Raw genomic sequence first — 11048 nt, forward strand, 5'->3', positions numbered from 1 at the left:
TGGTCCCTATCTGCAGTCTTTCATTTGATTTGCTGGCCTCTATATTACTAGGACACAGTAGGGTCACAGGACCAAGATGATCAAATCTTTGCACTCAGTGGGGGACCAGGCATCTAACATTACCTTAAAGGGTAGCTCCACTTTAGTGGGAAAAAAATAAAAAAATATAAAAAAAATAATATAGTGTATAGTATTGTGACACAAGTCATATTGTAATTGAATGTTATTAAAGATGACCTTTCCTTTTCAACTGGCAGCGCTGCAATTTTCTGTAAAATGCAATGCAATATGGCTACCTGGAGGCATTCTGTACACAGATAATGTACAGAACGACCCCAGATAATGTCATTTCCTGCTTGATTGATTGGCTCTCTGATTTCCCCAGAAGTCTGCACTAAGATACAAGTAACATTCTTGGCATCACCTGAAACAAAAATGTCATTTTTGGTGAGATATTCCCAAAGTGAAATCACATCTAAAGGGATGAAGACCCTGCCAATATCCGCCTTAGAGCCCTGAAGGTGCAGCAGCTGACTGATAATTATAAAACCACTCCCATACAGATTTACTCTGCACATGGACACAGACAAACAGAAAGTTTGTTAAAATCCTTGCAATATACATATATCACCCAGAGGGGAAGGTTTTTTTTTTCTCAAGAAAAGTGGAGTTACTCTTTAAGTGTTGGATGCTAAAGATTTGTCAGCAAGTTTAGTTATTTATGGTGTATGTACAGGTATCACTTTTACTTAGTTTTGGAAAGAGTGGGGAAGGGTTAGAACCCCTGTTGGTTTTTGTCCTGCTATTTGTTAGAGAGATATACCCTCACTTCACGTCTAGCTGACAGTGTTTTACAAGACAGGCAGTGAGCGGAACTCTCCAACGGCAACACAAACAGAAATAAAAGTGCTATCTTTTGTAAAGTAGGGAAAGGCTAGAAGCCATGTCATATTTCTATTTCTGTCTTCACCCCTCTTGCAGATTTTTCCTTACTTACACTGTCAGTAGGATAGGAAGTGAGGATAGGGGATCATTCACACCAGAAAGCTGTGCTCTGCAATGCATGCGTTTGATACATAAATGTGTGCTGCAATAGGTCCATTGAATGTGTCCATTCAAAATAAATGTACTGTAATGCACTTCTGCACATGACTGAATATGTCCAGAGATTTTTCTGCAGTTCACTGTAAGGTAGCTAAGATCTGGAGATCAATAGCACCGCAATGCATGGTGCAGTATGCAGTACTGCAAGTTTTACCAGTAGTGTGCATGGATGTAAATCTCACTAAGGCCCCTTTCACACAGGCAATTCAATTTCAGCTTTTAGCTACGGTTAGAGGAACTTATTTACTGCAACGAAATGCAGACAATGCATCCCTATGGCTCAATTCACACACTGCATTTAGCAACGTTTTCATAATATATTGTTTTATGCGTTTAGGAAAAATAAAGTTGACAGCGTCCAGGAGCGATGTACCTCAGCTATCTGTACATAAATGCAGTTAATCGCAGTACAAAGAAAAAATAAGTAAATAATTGCTATAGAACAGGCAAGAATTTACTACTGCAGCTAAATGCATGTCAACACATAAACACAGATAAACGCAATGTACACACGCAAGTGAATTTTGTGCCAGGAGTGCTGGAATTTCAAAATAAAAAAGCATGCATTTACAAGCAGCAGAACAACTGCCCGTGTGAAAGAGGCCTTATGGAAGCTTGGATAGATATTGCATACTGCATTTTTCCACACTACACTGCACATCACACCAGTGTTGTGGTGTAAATAGGGCACATAGAAAACACTTGCTTTCTATGTGCCCTAGCGGTGACCTGTGTTTATCCAGTGTGGGAAAATGCAGGTCTCTGTGCTATATTATTATTATTATACAGTATTTATAAAGCGCCAATAGTTCGTCAGCGCTGTACATTACAAAGGGGGACAGAACATGTGACAGAACAATACCAATACAATGCAAAACATGAGGGGATTGAGGGCCCTGCTCTTTCGAGCTTACAATCTAGGAAGGAGGGGATAGGGGCACAGGAGGAGATAGCTGTGGGGGATGGAGTGGTAGGAAGAGTGGAGGAGGTTGGCAAGTTAGCAGGGGGTGGGGTAGGCTTCCCTGAAGAGATGGGTTTTCAGGGTGCGCCTAAAGGAGAGGAGAGTAGGTGATAATCTGAGCTATATGTGAAAGAGTCCTTCAAGGATAAGTTCACCTTTTGACCAAAAATAATAAATGCACATTTTTTTGCAGGTACAAAAATGTGCATTTATTATTTTTGGTTGCAGAAGTCTGTAAAGCATTGCACCAGTGATCAGCAGATTGATGGTGCCATGCAGGTCTCCTGTAGACCTGTCAGTAGATCTGATTGTCTGTGCGAGATGTGACAGGAAAAATCAATGAACTACCATGGCACTCCATAGCGCCATGGTAGTTCATTAGGAACTACAAGCCAAAAGCCACTAAGGCTTTTGGAACTTCTAGTTCATTCATTCACAGAACACTGAATGAATGACGCAGCTGTGTGGGCGGAGCAGCACTGGTAAAGTAATAGTATACAGTGTATGTTTTTATTTATTTTGGTATGCTGTGTGAATAAGAACACATAATAACCATACAGTATAGTGGGATTCTCAAATTTAGATGAGAAAGTGGAAATACACTTTAAAGCCTCGTTCACACTGGAACTTGCACCAACGGGCGGCCATCTGTCCTTAACTGCAACTGCATGTGCGACGTATAAACACCCATGGACTGTCAGCCTGTCAGCTTTGTACAGGCTGAGTGGCTGAAACTATCCGCATCCATCTGTGAATCCAGTTGCAGGAATACACTAGCTTGTTGCCACAGTTGGCAATAATGTCCTGTGTGAATAAGGTCTCATTCACAGGGATAGTTAGAGGAGCAGGCAGGATCTGGTGTAAAAATTCTGGCGTTTTCCTGCGGCCAAGGAACCAAAAGTGGAGCATACAGTTGTCCACAGAGGTGAACGGCCAAATGTACTTGTACTCCTGTAAACACCAATGATTTTTGCATCTCTTGTTTATAGCATATTCCATAAATACGACATATGCACATGTGCAGGTAAATGAAGATGCAAAAAAGCATCAGCACTTACACGGGTATAACCTGTGCAGCCATTCACATCTATGAGCACCCATATGCATTACCTGCAGCTCCCTGGCCACAGGAAAACAACATGATTTATTCTCTCCCCTCATTGGCTTACTGGCTGTGATTGACATCAACAGGAGCCAATGGGCTCCCACTGCTGTCTCAGCCAATGAGGAGGGAGAGTCCCCATACAGCCGAGGCTATTGTGAACATTGCTGGATCAGAGGGGACTCAGGTAAAGATTGGGGAGGGGGGCTTGAGGGGCCACTGCACACAGAAGGTTTTTTTTTACCTTCATGCATAGAATGCACGAAGGTAAAAAACCTTAAACCTTTAGAATCACTTTAAGCCAGACCATGTCCGTGTGAATGAGACCTAAGGCCTAGGAGAAATAAAATCATCAGTGTGACAGGTATGTATGTATTGAGTGTTTTCTTTACAGGCCACCCATACTTTCCTTACTTTTATTATTATTATTATTATACAGTATTTATATACCGCCAAAGGGTATGCTCAGCGCTGTACAGTAGCAAGGGGGACAGAACATGAGACAAGACAGTAACAATACAATACACGAGGGGTTCGAGGGCCCTGCTCTTTCGAGCTTACAATATAGGAGATGGTAAGCTGCCTTTACTTAGAATGTAAGCTCACACAAGCAAAGTCCTCCTAACCCTCTTGTCAATAGTATTGTAACTGTACAATCTCCCGTTATGTTGTTAGACCATTCTGTACACCTGTGCAGAGGGCTGTGTTTACCTTGTTCTGTACAAGCTGCCTGTTAAAATCAATGACAGGAGGATGGTTGCACAGATCTCCTAGAACATCCCCTGAGTGTATATTTGTGCATTGGTCCTGCCTGGGTGTACATTGTGGGATGTGCTTGGAGATCTGTGCAGCTGTCCACAAGTCATTGATTTTAACAGGCAGCTTGCACAAAGCTGCATGGAAATGAACAGGAGTAAGTTTAATTTGATCTGGTATCAGGACACTACAGGCTGACATGACTGCACCAATGTACAGCCCAAAGTAATTTCTAGCAAATCGCATGTTAACCCCATGGTGCCGGTGCCTCTCAGCCCTTTAAGAGGTTTTAAATGCTGGGAGGCAGGGTGGGGTTTCTGATCATGAGACTGTCATGATTGGCTGTCACAGCAGTCACATTATCGGAAACCTCCCTATTGCAAGTAGAGATCGGGAGCTTTACGTTAGCCGCCACTAACTGTGCCGGGACTGTGCAAGGTGCACACTCTCGGCACAGATCTGATTACCTTTAGGTGCGCATATATGTGGCCTCTCGGCGTCAAGGGCCACCCGGTGAGACTCTGCATATATGTGTGCATATATACGTGTGGCCGGCACCAAGGAGTAAATCTTCAATGTGTACAGTGTGATCATAGATTGCAGTGCTTGGTATCCATCCAATCGCTGACCCTGTGCCTTCAGTTATTATTTATAATATAGGATTTATATTATATAATAATAATTTATATTATACAAGATTTATATAATAATGATTATTATACAGGATTTATACAGTACTGACAGGATTTATACTGTTCCATACACCAGTGCAGGGGCCTGTGTTTACCTGCACGGGAGACACTGGGCTCAATTCACAAACCGGTATTTTCCTCTTTAAATTGTACGGTAAAATACCTTTTAGCATTTTTCAAAAAAATGTTTGTAATTCACAAAAAATCACTACTAAAATAAGGCATGTGGTATTTCATCTAAATATGCAGTACTTATCTAATGAACCCATGCAATAACTAGTGGGATGGATACAGTGGAGAAGAATTAGAACCCTGTCAATTTTTACTGCTAATAGAGAGGTAAAATGGTTTAAACTGTAGAAATACAGTATGCCAACTCACTAAGTCAGTGTAGTCCCTGCAGCAGATGTATTAATACAAATGAAAAAAAATCAATGGGAAGCTGCTTTCACAGGACACACGCGATGTATCCAAAACAACCAAGTTAAATGAAATAAATACAAAATATCTTTCTAAATGGCAACTATTGAATTAAAATAGAATCAAAATCACACATATGCCAATACCCTTCTTCTACAACATTGTCTTTTTTAGGATCCATGCAGACGGGATGTTTTGATAACGCTGGTAACGTTAGCCGTGTAAAGTCAAGTTGAAAACATGTGTTTTGCAGCTTTTATTTAGCATTTTGTCACATTTTTCCATGTTTGCGGTTTTTAGCGGTTTTTTTTCTTGACCAAAAAAAAAAAATTTTTTCGGTCTAAACAACCTCCAAAAACACCGGTTTGCAGCGTTTTACTAAGTTTTTCTGTGTTAGAGCATTTTTACAACTAAAAAACTCCTCTAGAAACCCAATAGTCCTGTGTTTTTTTTCCAGCAAAAAAACGTTGATTACAGTCTATGTGTGCATGAACACATAGGATAACATGCTGGGGGGTTTATTTTGATAATATTTTCATTCAATATTTGACATTTAAAAAGATATTTTGTATCTACCTAAAGGAAAACCTTTTTTTTTTTAGCTTTGGATAGGGTGGAGAGGTATTAGAACACCTATTAGGTTTTTATTGCTGTCTGTGCCCCCATAAGGGAGATTCACTATTTGTCCTGTTTACCATTATCTTGATTTCAAAGCTCCCCAATGGGACGAAAAAACCGAGAGGGGTTATAACCCTCCATTATCCAAAATGAAAACAGTTTTGCCTTTAGTTACACTTTCAAGCAGCATTTCTCAACCTTTTCAATACAGAGGAACCCTTGAAATATTTTTCCAGTCTCAGGAAACCCCTGCTAAAATGACTAAATCTACAACTCATGATACACTAGTGTGATGGTCATTGGGAAGAATTACCCCCTTATAGATAGCTAAAAAGATCAATGATGTCAGTGGGAACTTGTCAGTGGGAAGATATCTCTAAAAATAATTGTGAAAAAGTAAAGTATCCCCACTACATATATGTTCTAACAAGGGACTGGACCATTGTGATAGGCATGTACATTGTATTATGTTAAGAGTGACAGTGAAGTTTTTTTTCACAGCAAATGATGTATATTCACAAAAAAAGGTCTTTAAAAATCTGGCGAAATGACAGGAGAAAATAAGTATACTCTACTACATGTATTGAGGTGGATTTACTAAAGGAATGGGGTGGATTCACTAAAGGCACATAGACTGAGCACTTTGCAAGTGAAGTTGCCCCATAGCATAGTATATGTGGGGGAGATCTGCTGGCTTCCATCATCCAATCATGCGCAAGCAAAAATGCTATTTTTTTTCCTTGCATGTGATTGTGTATTCTTTGTAAACTGAAGCTTTACCTCATCTACTAAGGTCTGTAGCAACTTGCAAAATGCATAGTCTATTTGTCTTAAAGTAGAACTATAGGCAACACTTTTGTTTTTTTAATTTTGGATAGAGTAAAGGAAGGTTATGACCCCTGTTATTTTTTTTTTTTTTGCCATCTGTGTCCCCATTGGAAGATTCCCCCCTCCCCCTTTTTCTTTTCTGGGGAAAACCCAAACCTTGGGATTTTCTTTTACTTTCACTTTCAATGATAATGGTAAACAGGAAAAATTGAGAGGGTGAATCTCCTTAAAGGGAATACAGCTATAAATACTATCAGGTGTTCTAATCCATCTCCGCTGTATCCATAAAAAAATGTTCTTTAGTTATTCTTTAAGTAAATCAACCCCAATTATTTCCATATTTAGGTTTCTATGCATTACTGTTGAGAGAACTGATCCAAAAAAGGAGAAACTACTCAAAATTGCCTATTATATTTTTGCATTTCTTAAATACTGCATGCCTGGACCACTGCATAATCACTGCATGCATTTAATTATTGCTTTCATTCTGTAAATTGGCTTTAATACCTTTTCATGCAGTATTTACTGAGTGTTTTGCAGTAAATACCGCAATACGGTATAGTGAATTGACAGTTTCAGTATCGCATGCGATATTTAGGCAAAATGTGTCCAGACACCTAAGGCCCCTTTTACACAGGGTGGACCCGTCAGTGGATCTGCCTGCTGAACCCCACTGAGCAAGTGGATGACAGGTCCTTGTCCAATCCGCTTTTGTAGAACAGACATGGACACAGCTCACTCTCCCCTATGGGCGGTTGGATGTAAACAGACCGCCTGTCCATTTCCATCTGTCTGTCATCTGATCTGATCCGATTCACCAGATGGATGTGGAATAGATCCCCATCTGTCTGTTATTAATGGACAGGATTGGCCTGGATGCAAGTGGGTGTAAATGGACACATGACAATAACATGACCTGAGGAAGGGGCTTGCCATGAAACATGTAGTCATAGCAACTGGCTTGTTCCGTTTTTGGGTGTTCACTTGCGGACAGCTCTTGAAGACATCAGCGGTCTCCTTTCCCTTACTCCAACATCCCTTCGGGCCCTTCCACCAGTACTGTGACGTCACTTCTGGGCGCCTCATGAGTGTCATTTCCGGTACATGGACCTGATGGTCAGGAGAACACAGAAACTGTTGGAGCTGCTTCCCGGTTGTCCTGAAACATGTAGTCATAGCAACTGGCTTGTTCCGTTTTTCGGTGTTCAATTGCGGACAGCTCTTTAAGACATCAGCGGTCTCCTTTCCCTTACTCCAGCATCCCTTTGGGCCCTTCCACCAGTACCATGGCGTCACTTCTGGGTGCCTCATGAGTGTCATTTCCGGCACGTGGACCAGAAAGTTGGGAGAACACAGAAACTGTTGAAGCTGCTTCCAGGTTGCGGTGACACCAGTGTTCCTTCATCCACCTCCCGCTGACCATGGAAGTTTGTGTCATTCATCGGTGGACGCTGCCTACTGACAGGTTTGGAGAATCTATGTCTGTAAGCTGCCTCTTTTCTAGACGTTTTAATCTAAATGGTCTTAAAAATGGTCTGAATATGATAATCTCACCTGGGACTGACAAAAAGGCACTCCTCTTGTTGACTTTTACAGCTTAATATCTCTCAGTAAATGGACACATGTCCGGTAACACTCACCGCTCCATAGAGAGCAATGGAGCGTCCGATTGAGTCCTCTTGAAAAAAAGACAGGCAGACCAGATTGATCTGCTTGTGTTAAAGGGTCCTAAATATTGCATGCCATCTGCTTCTGTGAATAGAACCCCATAGTGTTTTGTGCCAACAACCTATTAAAATCAGTGACAGATAGACAGCTGCATGGTTCTCCAATCACATCCTGCCGTGTACACCTGTGTGGACCTATGCATGAATCAGAATGCAGACAGACTGTGTCCTGATCCATGCATCAGTCCTGCGTGGATGTACACTTGGGAATGCGCTTGGAGATCCGTGCATCCATCCACCTGTCTCTGATTTTAACAGGCTACCTGTGCAGAACACGATGCCTCCTGTTTGGGTAAACACAGCCCTCTGCATGGGTGTATGGAACAGTATTCCCGTGTGAATGAGGCCTAGGAAGCACTGCACAACCTGTTGGTGCTATATAAATCCTGAATAATAATAAGCAAGCGCTGCAATCTAGGATCACACCATACACATTGAGGATTAACGGGATTTGCTAGACATCACTATGTGTTGTACATTGGTGCAGTCATGTCCGCCTGCAGAGCCATGTACCACAGTAACACATCTCTGCTCCTCTGCAATTCCTTTAGTAAATCAGGACTAATGCATAGCTAGCACATATACTGTATATATATAGATATAGCCACATATACTGTATATATATATAGATATAGCCACATATACTATAGATAGATTGATTGATTGATTTTGTATCTGTGTATGAAGACCATGGACTTCTGTATGGGAGAATGAGAAGGAGAATCTGGTGTCAATCACTGGGAATCAGTATGCTCCCCCTGACATAGTGGCTGAGTGTTTGCCTCTGACACCCTGGAGGACTATTGTCCCTAAATACAGGCAGCTCCGGAGACAGAGGACCATAGAGCTCTGTTGTGTGCAGTTCATGAAGGTGTACGGCGACAGAGGATGGCTGTCCCCCCCTCCAACCCCCACCCCCATAGTGAGTGTGCTCAGCATTGTGTGTGCTCTTCCCCGTCAGGCTCTTTGTGCTCAGTGTATGTATATAGAGGGCCTGGGGCTAGAGAAGAGTGTGAGGGGAGGAGAGGAGTGCAGAGGAGAGGAGTGCAGAGGATGCATGTCTTCACATACACAGCACAGCCATTCTCCTCACATCCCTCTGTGCTGTACAGACAGCCTCTCCTCTGTAGTCTGTAGCCAGGCTCTATAGTGTCTCATTCCCCGGAATAGAGAAGCAGTCTTCCACTTACACACCGTGTCCTGAGGGGGGAAGGTGCCGTCCGCTGTGTTCAGGGCTCCCTCCGCTCCGGCAGCATCTGCAGTGGTTGTTGGGGGAGCTCGGTGTGAGGGAGGAGGAAGGAGCTGAGGCCTGTGACGATGAGGTGGGGGCTCCTCTCTGCCGGGTGGGATGAGGCGAGCTGAGTACAATCAGCACACAGAGGGGGAGACAGTGTGAAGGGAGGGAGGGCTGTGGGCTGGGCCAGGCAGGCTCCAGTTTGGGGACATGGTGAAGGGATTGGAGCTGATCCTTTGTTTTGTGAGGATCTAGGGACTTTACCCTGAATGAGGGACATCCAGAGCCTGACCTTTGTCATCAGACACACAGCAGAAAGGAACCATCCTTCCTCCTCAGCATTGTGCTCTGATGCTGCAAATGATCACTTAGGTATCATGTTATTTATATCATGCCAGCAATATCTTCCCCCCAGTAGGAAAATGCTGTATACTAGGCCTCAAGCACACGGGTTAAAAACTCTGCTTTTAGAGACATTTTTTTCCTGCCCTTAAATGCTCATCAGTGTTAGCTTATGTGTCCTTGCACACATAGGCATTTAAAGGCAGAAAAAAAAAACGCAGCGAGAGGAGCGTTTCAGCGTCAAAATGTGCTTGAGGGCTGTTTCACACCAGATGCAGTCCTGTGATTTTTTTTCTGTATCAAAAATCCATGCACAGTGTTTTCCATGTATTCCAATGGCCTTAGTTCACACCAGTGCAGTCAGTTCCAGTGCATTCCGGTACTGAAAAAATAGAACATACAGTATTTTTTTCTACACTGAACTGTACTGGAACACAGCAAAATGCTTCAAAATCGCACAGGAACAGAGTGTGGTGTGAACTGTAAGCAAAAACGCAACCGGAATGTCAGTGTGAACTGTAAGCAAAAACGCATCCGGAATGTCAGTGTGAACTGGCCTTGATGTGGATATACGTACTTTAGTGCTAAGAGTGTCAAGCACTTGGGCAGTCGTTCATTCCAAATGCCAAAATAAATCGACATTCTGGATAATGAAATGAACACTTAAGCATTTGACGCTCCTAAACACGCTTGTAAACCACGCCTCTAGGTGCTGCATTTTACTCCCCTGGAGCATAAGCGTCCAGAGGAGGAATAAAAACCTCCTGCGTGCATGAGGCCTAGGGATAAGCCAATCGATTTGTTGCGAGTTCGTCAAGTCCTGTTTGAAATTTGCAAAGCCTGAATTTAGCATTGAATCCCATGAAGTCTATGGGTGGGGATTACAATACTGAATTCTGGTCATTTTCTAGGCTAATAGGTAAGTAAACCAGTTCCTGCTGAACGTATATATATATATAAGTGGCTTCTCGGCAAGTGGACATTGTAACTGGCAGTAAGCAGAAAGCTCCCAATGCATACTTGCGATCAGTTCATTTCTCCCCTCCTCTCTTTTTCTTCAATTTAAATAGACATGTACGTTCCAGTGCATTTTTGATGCGTTCTGGTGTGTTTTTGATACGTTTTACCACATTCCAGTACAGTTCTGTGCAGGAAAAATGCAGCCTGTTCTACTTTTTTTTTCTGCAACCAGAACATACTGGAGCTGCAAGCACTGATGTGAACTATGACACTGATAACCATATAACAAACTTTCTGTGCATTT

At 42.4% G+C, this 11048-nt stretch overlaps 1 protein-coding gene across 2 annotated transcripts in view; it reads right to left on the reverse strand.

Annotated features, from left to right (window-relative positions):
* Positions 1–9586, reverse strand: part of RNF2 (ring finger protein 2) — a 43702-nt gene extending 34116 nt beyond the window's left edge. Inside the window, exon 1 of one of the 2 annotated variants that reach the window (XM_089678821.1) lies at positions 9403–9586. The gene's annotated coding sequence lies outside the window, so the exon portion shown is untranslated. Of the gene's footprint in view, positions 1–9398 lie in introns of both variants that reach the window. The other variant, XM_089678820.1, reaches the window with a different exon arrangement.
* Between the last annotated feature and the right edge of the window lie 1462 nt (positions 9587–11048).

This window comes from Staurois parvus, unplaced genomic scaffold (genome assembly GCF_062004578.1).
Source record: "Staurois parvus isolate SC_StPar_1 unplaced genomic scaffold, SC_StPar_1.0 ptg000210l, whole genome shotgun sequence".
NCBI classification, from domain to species: Eukaryota; Metazoa; Chordata; class Amphibia; order Anura; family Ranidae; genus Staurois; species Staurois parvus.